Below are 20,911 nucleotides of genomic sequence, written 5' to 3'. Positions count from 1 at the left end.
TTAAAAATTTTAATCGCGATTAATCTCAGAATTTCATATAGTTCATCGCGATTAATCGCATTAAAAAAAATCTGTGTAAATGTTATAGAAAACAAGGATTTTTAAGTGAAATGTTACAATTAAAATGGTGAACACATTTTATGCTAAATGTACTGATGTTAAAAACTGCTGGGACAAGAGAAAACTGTAAGGGAGTTTTATTCACTCACATACTAGGCAGTAATACTATCCAATGGTTTGATGGACGTTTCTACACGAAGTGAGTGTGTTTTGACCCTTTGGGGCTTCCATAGTTCATGGACAACGTGCTTGATTCAGCTGTCCGGTATTCTTTACCGTAACAGAATAAGTTAATAAAGTGTTCTGCTCCCGACAACTTGTGAATATAGCGTGTATTTATTTCTTTATTATGCATGTGCAGATGCTACGACGCTCTTTTACATTTTGTTAACAAACCGCAAATGAAAAACGGTGACATGTCCGACATTAAAACGTTTGTTCTACCAGTCAAGTCTCAACATGAACTAGAATTTGCGTTAATGGCGCTATTTATCTTAATCGCGTTAAATTGAGATTGCGTTAATGCGTTATTATCGCGTTAACTTCGACAGCCCTAGTTTTTACACATTAGAAGTGCAACAAATTTTTTGGGACAACTACAATGTTCCTTACTTTAAGGAGCTTATTAAAAAATACTCCTTATTAGCTACTGAAAAGGACAATATTGTTGCCCATTAATACTGTAGACAGAAAATACATGCATTGTCACCCCATAATAAAATACAAATGTAATATTATATTAAATATAAAATTTTGTACATTTTCTAAGCATTTTATTAATTTGCACATTGTTAAACTTGAACTTACACACAGTGAGCACTACACATTATATACATATACAATATCCAAACAGTTCACACTGTATTCAGTTTTCGTTTCTACTTACATTTATGCAGCCATAAATAAAAAAAATGAAATAAAGTAAATACGAATATACAAACCCCAAACTTTAGTCTTTGTAATAGAAACTTGACAGCATCTCCCAGTATAATAATTGGTAATATTTTATGTTTTTATAAAACAAATATAAATACACATTAGAATAGACATTTTGCATACAGTTTAGTAAAATCTTTGGTTAAATATTATTTTAAAACATTAAAGGTGTCAGGTGTTCTGATGTGATTCCAAGGTTGAAAGAAAAGTTATAATTTCTGTTTAGTTTTTTCTTCTTCTGGTTTTTTGCTTGTTAGTTAGTTTTTAGCATCTGTATAATCAACTGGAAACAGCAAGAAGGTCCTGGGTTCAGTTCCCAGGTGGAGCAGTCCAGGTTTGCATGTTCTCCTCATGTCTGCTAGGGTTTCCTCCGGAGGCTCTGGTTTCCTCTCACAGTCCAAAGACATGTAAGTGAGGTGAATTGGGGATACATTGCTTGTGATGATGTTGGAAATTGAACTTGATGAATCATGTGTAACCTGTAACTACCTGCCTTGTCATTAATGTAACCAAAGTGTGTAAAACATGACATTACATTTATGATAGTTTTACTTATTAAGACTCTGTGCAAGTTATATGATAATTCAAAGTCTATTTGTGATAGATAAAACACGAGTTAGTGAGGTCAAATTGTACCTTAAGCTTTCAACTGAACAAACAGAAAAATCCACTAAGGGGCGACACAGTACATTCACTGGATGTGAATACTGGTAGCTTTCTGATGGTTTGAACTTTGACTGGGTTTGGTGTCCTCCCTCCCTCCTGTCACTCGTAGTCTCCAGAGATACAGAGAAAAATACAAAGAAAAATACAGAGAAAGCTGAAGCAATACAAAAACACATTTACAATTTGTGGTGACTGTAAAAAGTGACAATCAATATTAAAGCAAAATCCAAATGCATGACAGTTCAGTAACTGTCATGTAAAGTTACTGTTCAAAAGTAAAAAAATTTGTGTCCAAAATAAAACACCCAACCTTTATGTTTATGTGATTCTATCATTACAAAAAGCTAATATATGAAGAGTAGGAAATTAATGAAACAGTATATTTAAAGTGCCGTTTGGCATGTAAACAACAGGTCAGTTGTTAATGAGTTTAATGGCATTTGGGGGGAAAAAAATAGGATTTTGTGTGGGGGTCTATGTAGCGTTTGCCAGAGGGGAGGTCCGTTACATTCACAATAACCTCTATCTTAGTATGGTCTACAAATCCCTGGATTTTACACAAGATTTTTTGTCTACATATTTTGCCTACATAGTTTCATCAAACGTTCTGAACTGCACAATGTCTTTGAACGACTGACTAAACTCATGCGTATGCGAGGAGTCCTCATTCAAAGGGCGGGGTATAATGCTGAAACATGATCGGACAGGTGTACATACCAGCAGGCAGGAAAACAGGGGAGAGGATTTTTCCTCTCTAAACAACTACACAGACAGGGGGCCCGTCGGGGACCAGTAAAACACGCAGTGCCAGGTGCTAGGGCGCGGGCTGTGTGTGTGTGGTGGTGTAGCGAGGCGGGTGTTACCGCAGGCTGGGATGGGTGGCGGTCAGGGGGCACTGCGGGCCGCTGGAACCCTCGCTCACTGGAGGAGCTATACACGCACTGGGTGTTGGCGTGGACCACTGCGGGCCGGTGGAAGAAAAGCGAGTGAAAGAGGAGAGAGGATTTTTTCTCTCTGAACAACAACACAGACAGGGGGCCCGTCGGCGGCTTCTCACTGACGTTTCTCCAAGAGTGAACGTGTTCATTCAGAGTATAGAGCGGAGCGGCGGGGATCAGTAAAACACTCTCTCCCTGGAGGAGCTGAACACGCAGCAGCAGTGTGTGTGTGGGGAGGAATCACTAAAACCCAGGCAGCGCTCCCAGCAACACAACACACCCCAGCAACTCAGCATAGCCCTGCATGTTCCCGTATTTGTAAAAAAAGAGCAAACAACTGTTCACAGTGAGCTGCCCGATGTTAAGAAGCACTTCTGTTGTAGTGGCACCAAAGCTCATCCATTAGGCACTGCCATGTAACTACAACAGAGTATAAACTTCAAATGACCTATTTAAATTTTTTTTATTTATTTTAAATTATTTAAAATAAATGAGTGTTCATTAATACAGGGTGCTACTGACACAGTGTCATCAGTCACTGTCATAAGAACAAACTGTATTAACCTTTAATGTAGAATACCATGAAAAGAAAGAACCCAAACAGCTCCCTAACTCATCACCCACATGCAGCTACAACCACCTATGAATCGAAAAAGTAAAGTATTAACGTAGTGCTGTTCATGATCATTACACAGAGACACAGCCAGCTCTCGCCTTCTTTTGGGTTGAGTCATCTGTACAAACCGCTTTACCTGAAGGGGAATTCCACCGAGGCAAATACAACAATGGCTCTTCCATTCGACACATACATACAACTGCAACCACTTCCAAATGCTCAGTACATTCAGATTAACATTGGACTGGAATGCAAACACTGTGACGACAACAGAGACCGAGAGAATCTGTGGGGGGCGATAAAGGACTTTCTTCAAAGCTTCTACAGAATGTGCAGAGCCATACGAAGACTTTTCTTCTGAGAACAAGAACTACCACTGATGTGGAAAATATCCTGCCTGGTTCCTGTTCCAAAGAAGTCATGTACCTCACCTCTAAATGATCATAGACCTGTGGCTCTCACATCCAACGTCATGAAGGCCCTGGGAAACTTAGTGCTGTCACATCTGAGACTTCAGGTCAGCACCTTCCTGCCCCCCCCCTCTTGCAGTTTGCTTATCAGATGCTGTTACCTACTGCAAAGGGCTCATTCCCATAAACATGAAAAATGTTTCATTTAAAAATGAAAAAAGAGTATTTATACTGAAACATGATCGTACAGGCGTGCATACCAACAGGAAGGAAAAGATGAGAAAGGATTTTTTCTCTCTCTAAAAAGTAACACAGCCAGGACCCCGACGATGGCTCCTCACTGACACTGACTTTTCTTTAAAAGTGAATGTGTTCTTTGTATTCTTGTTTTTGTGTGAGTCAGCATAACCCTGCATGTTCCCGTATTTGTAAAAAAAAAAAAGAGCAAACAACTGTTCACAGTGAGCTGCATGATGTTAAGAGGCAATATCCTGCCTGGTTCCTGTTCCAAAGAAGTCATGTACCTCACCTCTAAATGATCATAGACCTGTGGCTCTCACATCCAACGTCATGAAGGCCCTGGGAAACTTAGTGCTGTCACATCTGAGACTTCAGGTCAGCACCTTCCTGCCCCCCCCCCCTCTTGCAGTTTGCTTATCAGATGCTGTTACCTACTGCAAAGGGCTCATTCCCATTCGGACCAGAGCAACACCATCTGAACTACAGAAGCACTTCACACGACTAACTGAAAACTCCTTGTGCAGAGAAACCTCCTTCGAAGGGCGGAGCTTAAATACTGATATATGATTGAACAAGAGATCACGGCCGCACTACAGAGTAGGCTGGCACGTATGGGAGGGATTTTTTCACTCCGACTTAATTGACTATAAAAGTGCAAACTGTAACATGATTTAACGCAGTGGTGACGTTCGACAACATCAAGACAAACGTATTTTGTGGGACATGAATAAAGTTGAGTTGGGTTGAGTCATCTGTACAAACCGCTTTACCTGAAGGGGAATTCCACCGAGGCAAATACAACAATGGCTTTTCCATTCAGCACATACATGCAAGTGCAACAACCTGTCGCAATGAATTCTTCATCGGGCGAAAACATAACACAAGCCGTGTACATTCAAATCAATCCTCCTGTTGAGGAAAACAGAATCATGACAATGATAAGAAACATTACAGCTGTTGTGAAATTTCTTCTATCGGTCTACCAAGTCTACAGTTTCATACGCGATTATCTCTTCTAACCAGGAGAGTACAGACCATACTCAGTTCTCAGTTACCCTATTACCCTGTGGTTACTCTGGTTAACATCAACATTAAAACACTGTAAAGTCTTCTGTCTAACTAGCCTGCATACCGTCTATGTATATCTACTGAAACACACACGACTCATGATTGAGAGGAGGCGCGGTACTACTCAATTCAGCCAAAAGTTCTAAAACAAACCCGTATGATGTCTGTTTACTCAGTCAAGACAAAACTGTTTTCATGTGTTTTCTGATTAGACACACGACACGCCACAACAAACTGTGTTCATTCTGATCAGTGTGAGATCGTGTTCCTGGTTTTTACACTAGATGTTTTTAGTCTACATGTAACATTTGCCCCTAAAATATTTTCCTTTTTACTATTGTAATCTTAATAAATGTATCTGTTCATGAACTTGTGTGCTGTCTTGTTTATCTTCATTAAACGTGTTTCTCTCATAACCATGTGCAGTACAGTCTGGGACTCAGATGATATACATGTAGTAAGATCATTTTTACATCACCCTTGCTTTAAAAATGAAAAAGAGTATTTATACTGAAACATGATCGTACAGGCGTCCATAACAACAGGTAGGAAAAGAGGAGAGAGGATTATTCTCTCTCTAAAAAGTAACACAAACAGGGGATCCTGTCGGCGGCTCCTTACTGACACTGACTTTTCTTTAAAAGTGAACGTGTTCATTCAGATGGGTGTGAGATCAGACCTTACTGACTCACACAAAAACAAGAATACAGCCAGGGAAAAGTGCACCAGCACGCTCCCCTGGTCGGCATTTCACCCGTGTAATGCACTTCTGTTGTAGTGGCACCAAAGCTAGTCCATTAGGCACTGCCATGTAACTACAACAGAGTATAAACTTAAAATGACCTATTAAAAGAAATATTAATTTAAAATAAATGAGTGTTCATTAATACAGGGTGCTACTGACACAGTGTCATCAGACACGGTCATAAGAACAAACTGTATTAAACTTTTAATGTAGAATACCATGAAAAGAAAGAACCCAAACAGCTCCCTAACTCATCACCCACATGCAGCTACAGCCACCTATGAATCGAAAAAGTAAAGTATTAACGTAGTGCTGTTCATGATCATTACACAGAGACACAGCCAGCTCTCGCCTTCTTTTGGGTTGAGTCATCTGTACAAACCGCTTTACCTGAAGGGGAATTCCACCGAGGCAAATACAACAATGGCTTTTCCATTCAGCACATACATGCAACTGCAACCACTTCCAAATGCTCAGTACATTCAGATTAACATTGGACTGGAATGCAAACACTGTGACGACAACTGAGACCGAGAGAATCTGTGGGGGGCGATAAAGGACTTTCTTCAAAGCTTCTACAGAATGTGCAGAGCCATACGAAGACTTTTCTTCTGAGAACAAGGACTACCACTGATGTGGAAAATATCCTGCCTGGTTCCTGTTCCAAAGAAGTCATGTACCTCACCTCTAAATGATCATAGACCTGTGGCTCTTACATCCAACGTCATGAAGGCCCTGGGAAACTTAGTGCTGTCACATCTGAGACCTCAGGTCAGCACCTTCCTGCCAACCCCCCCCCTGCAGTTTGCTTATCAGATGCTGTTACCTACTGCAAAGGACTCATTCCCATTCGGACCAGAGCAACACCACAGTCAGAATCACTTTCTTCAACTTCTCAAGTGTGTTCAACACAATTCAACCTTTCAACCTGGAGAAGAAGATGGAGAACATGCGGGTGGACACGGATCGCCTGGGTCCTGGACTACCTGTCTGCAACACCCCAGTATGTGTAGCTGGGAACCTGCCAGCCTGAACTGCATTACTTCTTCAATAGTTCTACAAATCCTTAGTGTTTACACAACATTTTTTGTCTAAATATTTTCTTTTCTCTTAGAATATTTTGTATTTTACCAATGTACTCTTAATAAATGTATCTTTTCATGAACGTGTGTGCTGTGTTCTCTAATGCTTACAAAGAAAAAACAACACTAAAACCAGACAACAATAGATGTGCCATTTATTTATTGATTTTCAGAAACTGAACCCAGAGGTTTCATCAGCAGATTCTCATGAACCTTGAAGTGATCAGAATATAAAGTTCTTCTCTCCATCTGAACTACAGAAACTCTTCACACGACTAACTGAAAAATCCCTGTGCAGAGAAACCTCATTCAAAGGGCGGGGTTTGAATGCTGATATATGATTGAACAAGAAACTATTAGGCGGGCATTTACGGGAAATATTACGTCATTTAGATTACGATGTATTTTATTTATGCAGCAAGGGCGGGCAAGGGAGGAAAGAGGGCTGGTGAACCTTTGCTCGCTGGAGGAGCTGAACACACAGTGCCAGGTGCAGGTGCACCAGCACGCTCCCCTCGACGGCGTTTCCTCCGCATAAGTGTGTACGGGGAGGAATCACTGAAACCGCAGGCCGGTGGAGGAAAGCGAGGAAAAGAGGAGAGAGGATTTTTTCTCTCTGAACAACAACACAGACAGGGGGCCCGTCGGCGACTTCACATTGACGTTTCTCCAAGAGTGAACGTGTTTATTCAGAGTATAGAGCGGAGCGGCGGGGATCAGTGAAACACTCTCTCCCTGGAGGAGCTGAACACGCAGCGCCAGTGTGTGTGTGGGGAGGAATCACTAAAACTCAGGCGGCGCTGCCAGCAACACAACACACCCCAGCATCTCAGCATAGCCCTGCATGTTCCTGTATTTGTAAAAAAAAAGAGCAAACAACTGTTCACAGTGAGCTGCCCGATGTTAAGAAGCACTTCTGTTGTAGTGGCACCAAAGCTCATCCATTAGGCACTGCCATGTAACTACAACAGAGTATAAACTTAAAATGACCTATTAAAAGAAATATTAATTTAAAATAAATGAGTGTTCATTAATACAGGGTGCTACTGACACAGTGTCATCAGTCACTGTCATAAGAACAAACTGTATTAACCTTTTAATGTAGAATACCATGAAAAGAAAGAACCCAAACAGCTCCCTAACTCATCACCCACATGCAGCTACAGCCACCTATGAATCGAAAAAGTAAAGTATTAACGTAGTCCTGTTCATGATCATTACACAGTGACACAGCCAGCTCTCGCCTTCTTTTGGGTTGAGTCATCTGTACAAACCGCTTTACCTGAAGGGGAATTTTACCGAGGCAAATACAACCATGGCTTTTCCATTCAGCACATACATGCAAGTGCAACAACCTGTCGCAATGAATTCTTCATCGGGCGAAAACATAACACAAGCCGTGTACATTCAAATCAATCCTCCTGTTGAGGAAAACAGAATCATGACAATGATAAGAAACATTACTGCTGTTGTGAAATTTCTTCTATCGGTCTACCAAGTCTACAGTTTCATACACGATTTTTTCTTCTAACCAGGAGAGTACAGACTATACTCAGTTCTCAGTTACCCTGTTACCCTGTGGTTACTCTGGTTAACATCAACATTAAAACACTGTAAAGTCTTCTGTCTAACTAGCCTGCGTACCGTCTATGTATATCTACCAAAACACACGGCTCATGATTCAGAGGAGGCGCGGTACTACTCAATTCAGACCAAAAGTTCTACAACAAACCTGTATGATGTCTGTTTACTCAGTCAAGACAAAACTGTATTCAGGTGTTTTCTGATTAGCCAACGACACGCCACAACAAACTGTGTTCATTCTGATCAGTGTGAGATCGTGTTCCTGGTTTTTACACTAGATGTTTTTAGTCTACATGTAACATTTGTTAAATATTTTCCTTTTTACTATTGTAATCTTAATAAATGTATCTGTTCATGAACTTGTGTGCTGTCTTATTTATCTTCATTAAACGTGTTTCTCTCATAACCATGTGCAGTACAGTCTGGGACTCAGATGATATACATGTAGTAAGATCATTTTTACATCACCCTTGCTTTAAAAATGAAAAAGAGTATTTATACTGAAACATGATCGTACAGGCGTGCATACCAACAGGTAGGAAAAGAGGAGAGAGGCTTATTCTCTCTCTAAAAAGTAACACAAACAGGGGATCCTGTCGGCGGCTCCTTACTGACACTGACTTTTCTTTAAAAGTGAACATGTTCATTTAGATCGATGTGAGATCAGACCTTACTGACTCACACAAAATCAAGAATACAGCCAGGGGCAAGCGCACCAGCACGCTCCCCTGGTCGGCATTTCACCCGTGTAAGTGTGTACGGGGAGGAATCACTAAAACCGCGGGCCGGTGGAGGAAAGCGAGTGAAAGAGGAGAGAGGATTTTTCTTCCTGAACAGTAACACTGCCAGAGGGTCCGACTGCGGCTTCTCACTGACGTTTCTTCAAGAGTGAACGTGTTCATTCAGAGTATAGAGCGGAGCGGCGGGGATCAGTGAAACACTCTCTCCCTGGAGGAGCTGAACATGCAGCAGCAGTGTGTGTGTGGGGAGGAATCACTAAAACCTCAGGCGGCGCTTCCAGCAACACAACACACCCCAGCAACTCAGCATAGCCCTGCATGTTCCCGTATTTGTGAAAAAAAGAGCAAACAACTGTTCACAGTGAGCTGCCCGATGTTAAGAAGCACTTCTGGTTTAGTGGCACTGAAGATCGTCCATTAGGCACTGCCATGTAACTACAACAGAGTATGAACTGAAAATGACCTATTAAAAGAAATGTAAGTTTAAAATAAATGGGTGTTCATTAATACAGGGTGCTACTGACACAGTGTCATCAGACACGGTCATAAGAACAAACTGTATTAACCTTTTAATGTAGAAAACCACGAAAAGAAAGAACCCAAACAGCTCCCTAACTCATCACCCACATGCAGCTACAACCACCTATGAAACGAAAAAGTAAAGTATTAACGTAGTGCTGTTCATGATCATTACACAGAGACACAGCCAGCTCTCGCCTTCTTTTGGGTTGAGTTATCTGTACAAACCGCTTTACCTGAAGGGGAATTCCACCGAGGCAAATACAACAATGGCTCTTCCATTCGACACATACATGCAACTGCAACCACTTCCAAATGCTCAGTACATTCAGATTAACATTGGACTGGAATGCAAACACTGTGACGACAACAGAGACCGAGAGAATCTGTGGGGGGCGATAAAGGACTTTCTTCAAAGCTTCTACAGAATGTGCAGAGCCATACGAAGACTTTTCTTCTGAGAACAAGGACTACCACTGATGTGGAAAATATCCTGCCTGGTTCCTGTTCCAAAGAAGTCATGTACCTCACCTCTAAATGATCATAGACCTGTGGCTCTCACATCCAACGTCATGAAGGCCCTGGGAAACTTAGTGCTGTCACATCTGAGACTTCAGGTCAGCGGCTTCTCACTGACGTTTCTCCAAGAGTGAACGTGTTCATTCAGTGTAGAGAGTGGAGCGGCGGGATCAGTAAAACACTCTCTCCCTGGAGGAGCTGAACACGCAGCGCCAGGCGGCTCTCCCAGCAAGACAACACACCCCAGCAACTCAGCATAACCCTGCATGTTCCCGTATTTGTAAAAAAAAGAGCAAACAACTGTTTACAGTGAGCTGACCAATGTTAAGAAGCACTTCTGGTTTAGTGGCACCAAAGCTCATCCATTAGGCACTGCCATGTAACTACAACAGAGTATAACCCAAAAAGTAGTGAGCAGTGAGAAAATCTGGGGGGCCACTGCCAACAACCACCCCCGCGCCTTTTTAACGCAGGTCCTGGTATTAACGCAGTCCTGTTCATGATTATTACACAGTGACGCAGCCAGCTCTCACATTGTTTTGGTGCCGTCATCTGGACAAAACGCTTTACCTGAAGGGGAATTCCACCGAGGCAAATACAACAATTGCTCTTCCATTCGGCACATACATGCAAGTGCAACAACCTGTCACAATGAATTCTTCATCGGGCAAAAACACAACACAAGCCGTGTACATTCAAATCAATCCTCCTGTTGAGGAAAACAGAATCATGACAAAGATAAGAAACATTACTGCTGTTGTGAAATTTCTTCTATTGGTCTACCGAGTCTACAGCTTCATACACGATTTTCTCTTCTAACTGGAGAGTACAGACGATACTCAGTTCTCAGTTACCCTGTTACCCCGTGGTAACTCCGGTTTACATCAAAGTTAAAACACTGCCATGTAACTACAACAGAGTATGAACTGAAAATGACCTATTAAAAGAAATGTAAGTTTAAAATACATAATTGTTCATTAATACTGGGTGCTACTGCAGTGTCATCAGACACGGTCATAAGAACAAACTGTATTAACCTTTTAATGTAGAATACCACGAAAAGAAAGAACCCAAACAGCTCCTTAACTCATCACCCACATGCAGCTACAGCCACCTATGAATCGAAAAAGTAAAGTATTTACGTAGTGCTGTTCATGATCATTACACAGTGACACAGACAGCGCTCGCCTTCTGTGGAAAATATCCTGCCTGGTTCCTGTTCCAAAGAAGTCATGTACCTCACCTCTAAATGATCATAGACCTGTGGCTCTCACATCCAACGTCATGAAGGCCCTGGGAAACCCAGTGCTGTCACATCTGAGACCTCAGGTCAGCACCTTCCTGCCCCCCCCCCCTGCAGTTTGCTTATCAGATGCTGTTACCTACTGCAAAGAGCTCCTTCCCATTCGGACCAGAGCAACACCACAATGAGAATCACTTTCTTCAACTTCTCAAGTGTGTTCAATACAATTCAACCTTTCAACCTGGAGAAGAAGATGGAGAACATGCGGGTGGACATGGATCGCCTGGGTCCTGGACTATTTGTCTGCAACACCCCAGTATGTGTAGCTGGGAACCTGCCAGCCCGATCGTCTTATAAGTAACATTGGAGCACCACAGGGAACTGCACTACTTCTTCAATAGTTCTAAAAATCCTTGGTGTTTACACAACATTTTTTTGTCAAAATATTTTCTTTTCTTTTAGAATATTTTGTATCTTACCAATGTACTCTTAATAAATGTATCTTTTTCATGAACGTGTGTGCTGTCTTCTCTAATGCTTACAAAGAAAACACAACACTAAAACCAGACAACAATAGATGTGTTATGATTCAGGGAGGAAGGACCCAAGGATGCAGAGGGTTTAACTTAAAAGGGTTTTATTTACAAAATCATAAACATAATATACAATAAAATAAAGGAATAACAGTAACAAAAAACACTTCGGGGAATCCCGAAGGCAGCCGGTGACGCCAGACTGAAAGAAACAAGGGAAAAAACATAAAGGGGAAAAAGGGAAAGCGCGAGGCGCGAACCCTGGTCGCTCACCTCCAGGCTGGGAGCTTAAGCACGCTGCCACAGCAACGCTGAAAGCAAAACCGCTCCCAGCACTAAAGAGGCGAAGCGACCGGGTTCGCGAGGTGGGAAACCTCGCGCTGTTGGCCGAAGAAGGGGGGATAACACCGCCGGTAGATAAATGGCACGGCGCTCACCAGCAGTTAATGCTGGTCAGCGCCATGCCATCCACCGGGTGTGATTTACTTGCGGATTTCAAAAGTTAAAAGCAAAGGCGCTGTCACCAGCCAGGGTGGCTGGGAAGTGGCCATTTGCTCCTGCGCTCCAGAGGGCGGAACGTGACGCTGTCACCAGCGGTAGCTGGGAGGGGGTCAGGTTCCTCTGGGCGCAGTCATGGGGTCTCTAGGTGGCGGCGGCACGGCGGCTCGACGGCTCGGCGGCAGCGGCCCGACGGCGACCTGAGAGCGGCAACCAGGCGGCGGCGGCGGCACGACAGCTGCGGCACTATGGCGGCAGCTTGGCGGCGGCGGCGGCGTGGTGGCGCCCACTAGCGGTGGCCCGGCGGCAGCGGCACGGCGGCGGCGGCACAGTGCGGCGGCACAACCTGAAGATAAAAAAAACAATAAACATAAAAGGACACCGCAGTGTCAAACAAACTCAAAGAAAGAAAAAAGAATCGGCCAACATGAGCAGCAGGTGCGACGGCTACAGCTCTGCACCTTTCCCTTAAATAAGGGAAGGCACCAGGCACAGCTGTAGCTCGTTCGCCCTAACGAGCTGCCCAGGTAATTAAATGAGCAGCTCGTTTCTGCTCTGTAAGGCCTGTGGTGTCAGGGAGAGATGGCACATTCCCCTGACGCCACAGAACCTAACAAGATGTGCCATTTATTTATTGATTTTCAGAAACTGAACCCAGAGGTTTCATCAGCAGATTCTCATGAACCTTGAAATGATCAGAATATAAAGTTCTTCTCTCCATCTGAACTACAGAAACTCTTCACACGACTAACTGAAAATTCCCTGTGCAGAGAAACCTCATTGAAAGGGCGGGGTTTGAATGCTGATATATGATTGAACAAGAAACGATTAGGCGGGCATTGAGGGGAAATATTACGTAATTTAGATTACGATGTATTTTATTTATGCAGCAAGGGCGGGCAAGAGAGGGAAGAGGGCTGGAGAACCTTTGCTCGCTGGAGGAGCTGAACACGCAGTCCCAGGTGCAGGTGCACCAGCACGCTCCCCTCGACGGCGTTTCCTTCACCTAAGTGTGTACTGGGAGGAATCACTAAAACCACGGGCCAGTGGATGAAAGCGAGGAGAAGAGGAGAGAGGATTTTTTCTCTCCGAACAACAACACAGACAGGGGGCCCGTCGGCGGCTTCACACTGACGTTTTTCCAACAGGCGTTTCCAGCAACACAACACACCCCAGCAACTCAGCATAACCCTGCATTTTCCCGTATTTGTAAAAAAAGAGCAAACAACTGTTTACAGTGAGCTGACCAATGTTAAGAAGCACTTCTGTTGTAGTGGCACCAAAGCTCATCCATTAGGCACTGCCATGTAACTACAACAGAGTATGAACTTAAAATGACCTATTAAAAGAAATATTAATTTAAAATAAATGGGTGTTCATTAATACAGGGTGCTACTGACACAGTGTCATCAGACACGGTCATAAGAACAAACTGTATTAAACTTTTAATGTAGAATACCACGAAAAGAAAGAACCCAAACAGCTCCCTAACTCATCACCCACATGCAGCTACAACCACCTATGAACAGAAAAATAAAGTATTAACGCAGTACCGTTCAAGATTATTACACAGTGACACAGCCAGCTCTCACCTTGTTTTGGGTTGAGTCATTTGGACAAACCGATTTACCTGAAGGAAAATTCCACAGAGGCAAATACAACCATGGCTCGTCCATTCGGCACATACATGCAAGTACAACAACCTGTCGCAATGAATTCTTCATCGGGCGAAAACAGAACACAAGCCGTGTACATTCAAATCAATCCTCCTGTTGAGGAAAACAGAATCATGACAATGATAAGAAACATTACTGCTGTTGTGAAATTTCTTCTATCGGTCTACCAAGTCTACAGTTTCATACACGATTGTCTCTTCTAACCGGAGAGTACAGACGATACTCTGTTCTCAGTTACCCTGTTACCCCGTGGTAACTCCGGTTAACATCAACATTAAAACATTGTAAAGTCTTCTGTCTAATTAGCCTGCATACCGTCTATGTATATCTACCAAACAGAGCACAGAATGGAACCACCCCTATGAATCGAAAAAATGAAGCATTAACGTAGTGCTGTTCAAGATCATTACACAGTAACACAGCCAGCTCTAGCTTTGTTTTGGGTTGACTCATCTGGACAAACCGATTTACCTCAAGGGGAATTCCACAGAGGCAAATACAACAATGGCTCGTCCATTCGGCACATACATGCCACTGCAACAACTTCCGAATGCTCAGTACATACAGATTAACATTGGACTCGAATGCAAACACTTTGACGACAACAGAGGCCGAGAGAATCTGTGGGGGGCAATAAAGGACTTTTTTCAAAGCTTCTACAGAAGAGCCATACAAAGACTTTTCTTCTAAGAACAAGAACTACCGGTGACATGAAAAATATCCTGCCTGCTTCCTGTTTTAAAGAAGTCATATACCTAATCGGCCCTCACATCCCACATCATGAAGGCCCTGGAAAAACCAGTGCTGTCACATCTGAGACCTCAGGTCAGCACCTTCCCAGTATGTGTAGCTGGGAACCTGCCAGCCCGATCGTCTTATAAGTAACATTGGAGCACCACAAGGAACTGCACGACTTCTTCAATAGTTCTACAAATCCTTGGTGTTTACACAACATTTTTTGTCTAAATATTTTCTTTTCTTTTAGAATATTTTGTATCTTACCAATAAACTCTTAATAAATGTATCTTTTTTATGAACGTGTGTGCTGTGTTCTCTAATGCTTACAAAGAAAACACAACACTAAAACCAGACAACAAAAGATGTGCCATTTATTTATTGATTTTCAGAAACTGAACCCAGAGGTTTCATCAGCAGATTCTCATGAACCTTGAAATGATCAGAATATAAAGTTCTTCTCGCCATCTGAACTACAGAAACTGTTCACACGACTAACTGAAAATTCCCTGTGCAGAGAAACCTCATTCAAAGGGCGGGGTTTGAATGCTGTAAAAATGCTTGCTTTAAAAATGAAAAAAGAGTATTTATACTGAAACATGATCGTACAGGCGTGCATACCAACAGGTAGGAAAGATGAGAAAGGATTTTTTCTCTCTCTAAAAAGTAACACAGCCAGGGGACCCCGGTGGCGGCTCCTCACTGACACTGACTTTTCTTTAAAAGTGAATGTGTTCTCTGTATTCTTGTTTTTGTGTGAGTCAGCATAACCCTGCATGTTCCCGTATTTGTAAAAAAAAAGAGCAAACAACTGTTCACAGTGAGCTGCATGTTGTTAAAAAGCACTTCTGTTTTAGTGGCACTGAAGCTCGTCCATTAGGCACTGCCATGTAACTACAACAGAGTATGAACTTAAAATGACCTATTAAAAGAAATATTAATTTAAAATAAATGGGTGTTCATTAATACAGGGTGCTACTGACACAGACACAGTGTCATCAGTCACTGTCATAAGAACAAACTGTATTAACCTTTTAATGTAGAATACCACGAAAAGAAAGAACCCAAACAGCTCCTTAACTCATCACCCACATGCAGCTACAACCACCTATGAATCGAAAAAGTAAAGTATTAATGTAGTGCTGTTCATGATCATTACACAGAGACACAGCCAGCTCTCACCTTCTTTTGGGTTGAGTCATCTGTACAAACCGCTTTACCTGAAGGGGAATTCCACAGAGGCAAATACAACAATGGCTCCTCCATTCGGCACAACCATGCAACTGCAACAACTTCCGAATGCTCAGTACATTCAGATTAACATTGGACTGGAATGCAAACACTGTGACGACAACAGAGACCGAGAGAATCTGTGGGGGGCGATAAAGGACTTTCTTCAAAGCTTCTACAGAATGTGCAGAGCCATACGAAGACTTTTCTTCTGAGAACAAGGACTACCACTGATGTGGAAAATATCCTGCCTGGTTCCTGTTCCAAAGAAGTCATGTACCTCACCTCTAAATGATCATAGACCTGTGGCTCTCACATCCAATGTCATGAAGGCCCTGGGAAACTTAGTGCTGTCACATCTGAGACCTCAGGTCAGCACCTTCCTGCCCCCCCCCCTCCCTGCAGTTTGCTTATCAGATGCTGTTACCTACTGCAAAGGACTCATTCCCATTCGGACCAGAGCAACACCACAATGAGAATCACTTTCTTCAACTTCTCAAGTGTGTTCAATACAATTCAACCTTTCAACCTGGAGAAGAAGATGGAGAACATGCGGGTGGACACGGATCGCCTGGGTCCTGGACTATTTGTCTGCAACACCCCAGTATGTGTAGCTGGGAACCTGCCAGCCCGATCGTCTTATAAGTAACATTGGAGCACCACAGGGAACTGCACTATCTCATCAATAGTTCTAAAAATCCTTGGTGTTTACACAACATTTTCTGTCTAAATATTATATTTTCTCTACTAATATTTTGTATTTTACCAATGTACTCTTAATAAATGTATCTTTTCATGAACGTGTGTGCTGTCTTCTCTAATGCTTACAAAGAAAACACAACACTAAAACCAGACAACAATAGATGTGTGTTAGGATGAATCTTTTGGTTCAAAAAGGTCCTGAAGAAAGCAGTCGGGAAGTCCAGAAAGTACTCTTTAAAACACTTTATTAAGTGTAAAAAATAATCTGTGAATATATATCAGAGCTAAGCCGACCGGCGCTCCTTACTCCTGCAGTCTAGAAAAACCACGTAAGAAAGAGGCCGAGCCTCTCTTCCCCGCCGGTTTTTAAACTCAGCTAGGCTCCTCCTCCTTTACTGCTGGTGGAGCCAATGAAGTGTGCTAACAAGCCCCGGGCTCTGCCTCCCCCCCCTTCTGTAGGAGTCAGGGAGAGAGCCTAGCCGGCGACATGTTGGACAAAAGACCACGTGGCCTGGATGTAAAACTTCCCATATTAAATGTACGTTTTTATGTTCCGAAAAACCTAACATGTGCCATTTATTTATTGATTTTCAGAAACTGAACCCAGAGGTTTCATCAGCAGATTCTCATAAACATTGAAGTGATCAGAATATAAAGTTCTTCTCTCCATCTGAACTACAGAAACTCTTCACACGACTAACTGAAAATTCCCTGTGCAGAGAAACCTCATTCAAAGGGCGGGGTTTTAATGCTGATATATGATTGAACAAGACAAGAGTAAGCAGGCCTTTGGGGAAGGAGGAATATGTCATTTAGATTAGGAAGTATTTCATTTGTGCGGCAAGGGCAAACAGCGAGCACAACGCAGTAAAATAGCGTAGCCGCTTAAGGAAGCAGCAATCTAAGCCAACCCGCACTACAGAGTAGGCTGGCACGTATTGGAGGGATTTCTTCACTCCAACTTATTTCACTATAAAAGTGCAAACTGTAACATGATTTAACACAGTGGTGACGTTCGACAACATCAAGACAAACTTCATTTGCGTGACATGAATAAAGTTGTCGCAATGAATTCTTCATCGGGCGAAAACACAACACAAGCTGTGTACATTCAAATCAATCCTCCTGTTGAGGAAAACAGAATCATGACAATGATAAGAAACATTACTGCTGTTGTGAAATTTCTTCTATCGGTCTACCAAGTCTACAGTTTCATACACGATTTTCTCTTCAGAGTATAGAGCGGAGCGGCGGGGATCAGTGAAACACTCTCTCCCTGGAGGAGCTGAACACGCAGCAGCAGTGTGTGTGTGGGGAGGAATCACTAAAACCCAGGCAGCGCTTCCAGCAACACAACACACCCCAGCAACTCAGCATAGCCCTGATGTTCCCGTATTTGTAAAAAAAAGAGCAAACAACTGTTCACAGTGAGCTGCCCGATGTTAAGAAGCACTTCTGCTGTAGTGGCACCAAAGCTCATCCATTAGGCACTACAACAGAGTATAAACTTCAAATGACCTATTAAAAGAAATGTAAGTTTAAAATCCATGATGTTCATTAATACAGGGTGCTACTGACACAGTGTCATCAGACACGGTCATAAGAACAAACTGTATTAACCTTTTAATGTAGAATACCACAAAAAGAAAGAACCCAAACAGCTCCCTAACTCATCACCCACATGCAGCTACAGCCACCTATGAATCGAAAAAGTAAAGTATTAACATAGTGCTGTTCATGATCATTACACAGAGACACAGCCAGCTCTCGCCTTCTTTTGGGTTGAGTCATCTGTACAAACCGCTTTACCTGAAGGGGAATTCCACCGAGGCAAATACAACAATGGCTCCTCCATTCGGCACAACCATGCAACTGCAACCACTTCCAAATGCTCAGTACATTCAGATTAACATTGGACTGGAATGCAAACACTGTGACGACAACAGAGACCGAGAGAATCTGTGGGGGGCGATAAAGGACTTTCTTCAAAGCTTCTACAGAATGTGCAGAGCCATACGAAGACTTTTCTTCTGAGAACAAGAACTACCACTGATGTGGAAAATATCCTGCCTGGTTCCTGTTCCAAAGAAGTCATGTACCTCACCTCTAAATGATCATAGACCTGTGGCTCTTACATCCAATGTCATGAAGGCGGACGAGGAAAACAGAATCATGACAATGATAAGAATCATTACTGCTGTTGTGAAATTTCTTCTATCGGTCTACCAAGTCTACAGTTTCATACACGATTTTCTCTTCTAACCGGAGAGTACAGAAGATACTCAGTGCTCAGTTACCCTGTGGTACCCCGTGGTAACTCCGGTTAACATCAATGTTAAAACATTGTAAAGTCTTCTGTCTAACTAGCCTGCGTACTGTCTATGTATATCTACCGAAACACACACGACTCATGATTGAGAGGAGGTGGGGTACTACTCAATTCAGACCAAAAGTTCTAAAACAAACCTGTATGATGTCTGTTTTACTGTTTACTTCATTAAACTACTACCTAACTCACTTGAAAGTGCAAAATGTACATTATTTAACCAGATACTGTACTATAATAACATAATCTTGGGGTTACTGACAGAGTCAAGAGAAGACTGCTTGCTTTGGGTGTGATCATAATTGCAGGTGTTTTTTGGTTAGTTAACGACATGCCATGACAAGCTGTGTTCATTGCGATCAGTGTGAGATCAGACTTTATTGACTCTCAGTAATACAAAAATTCAGGAAGAAGCCATAAAACATAATGTACTACACAATACTTCTTTAAGAAGGCTACAGGTTTCTGGTTTTCACACAAGATCTATGTACATCGATTTTAGTGTACATGTAATATTTGCCCCTACAATATTTTGGCTATACCATTGCACGCTCAATAAAAGTATCCTTTTTTTAACTTGTGTGCTGTTTTTGTACATTAAACCTGTCTCTCTCATAACCATTTGCAGTGGAGTCTGGGACTCGGATGATATACATGTAGTAACATAATTTTGATATCACCCTTGCTAGAAAAATAAAGAAATGAAGATATAAAAAAGTGTATATAAACACATACATGTGCATGTAGTCCTCATTCAAAGGGCAGGGTCATTATGCAAGAATTTGATCGGAGAGGGTAGGAAAAAATAGATGACATCCGTCTGACTGACACTAAACAAACTGAAAAGACAAAGCAGATGATGCCTATACTGTCCACTCTGACAGAAACATTTTCTCTAACAGTGACGTTTCTTTAAAAATCTTATTCTTATAAATTCTTATAAACATTAAAGTTATACAGTTATACAGAAGCATAATCAAAATTCTGGGCTTTTCTAGGGTTATGGTTAGGGACTCAACAGGCTCTCAACTGCAGCTGGTGGTTTAATCATGAGGATAAAGCCGTATCACTTCATGTAGAATACCACTAGTGGTGGGCCGATCATCCAAATATCGATATTAGCGTAATCGGATACTTTAGTTTTACTTTTTCTCTGCAACATTCAGTACGCTTCTCCCGTTTCGTCAGAAAGTTAAGATCATGTCTGTCAGACTGTAGCAGCTCCTCTCACATCTTACGTGCTCACCTTGCTCCTCTCCTCCTGCTCTGCTGTGTTTTGTTGTGGTACCGTCGCATTATTATGTTGTTAAAATCCTAACAGACATAAATACTTTGATATACTTTGCAGATACAGAAATAGGATCATTTTTATGGAAATAATAGTGTAAACTACACGTACGTAAAGTACGGACGCACCTTACGCACTTTGCGCACCCTACGCAAATGGAGCGGAGCATGCGCAGTGAGGCGTGTTTTATTCCGCGTGTTTGTGTTTTGGTGAATGAGAGCTCTTTTCTTTTGACTTTGCGCTTATGAATGTAAACAGATTAGCCTCTATTTTTTATTTTAAATTAAAAAGGACACATATATTCGGTCACTATTAAAAATGTACACATTTATTTACCCAGCAAACACAACAACGTGGAGTTAGCCACTTTGTGGTGATACACCATGATGGTAAGGTTGTGAGAAAGTGAAGCACCAGAAACAAGAAATCTGACCACTTTAAACATCTGAATTTATTTACAACCCTACTGAGAGCAGCTACCTACAAAAAATTTATTTATTACACTAATACGCTTAAAAGTCATGAAAATTCATTCAGATTTAAAACGTTGATTATGC

This window comes from Trichomycterus rosablanca, chromosome 22 (assembly GCF_030014385.1).
Source record: "Trichomycterus rosablanca isolate fTriRos1 chromosome 22, fTriRos1.hap1, whole genome shotgun sequence".
NCBI classification, from domain to species: domain Eukaryota; kingdom Metazoa; phylum Chordata; class Actinopteri; order Siluriformes; family Trichomycteridae; genus Trichomycterus; species Trichomycterus rosablanca.
This window is presented reverse-complemented; position numbering follows the sequence as displayed.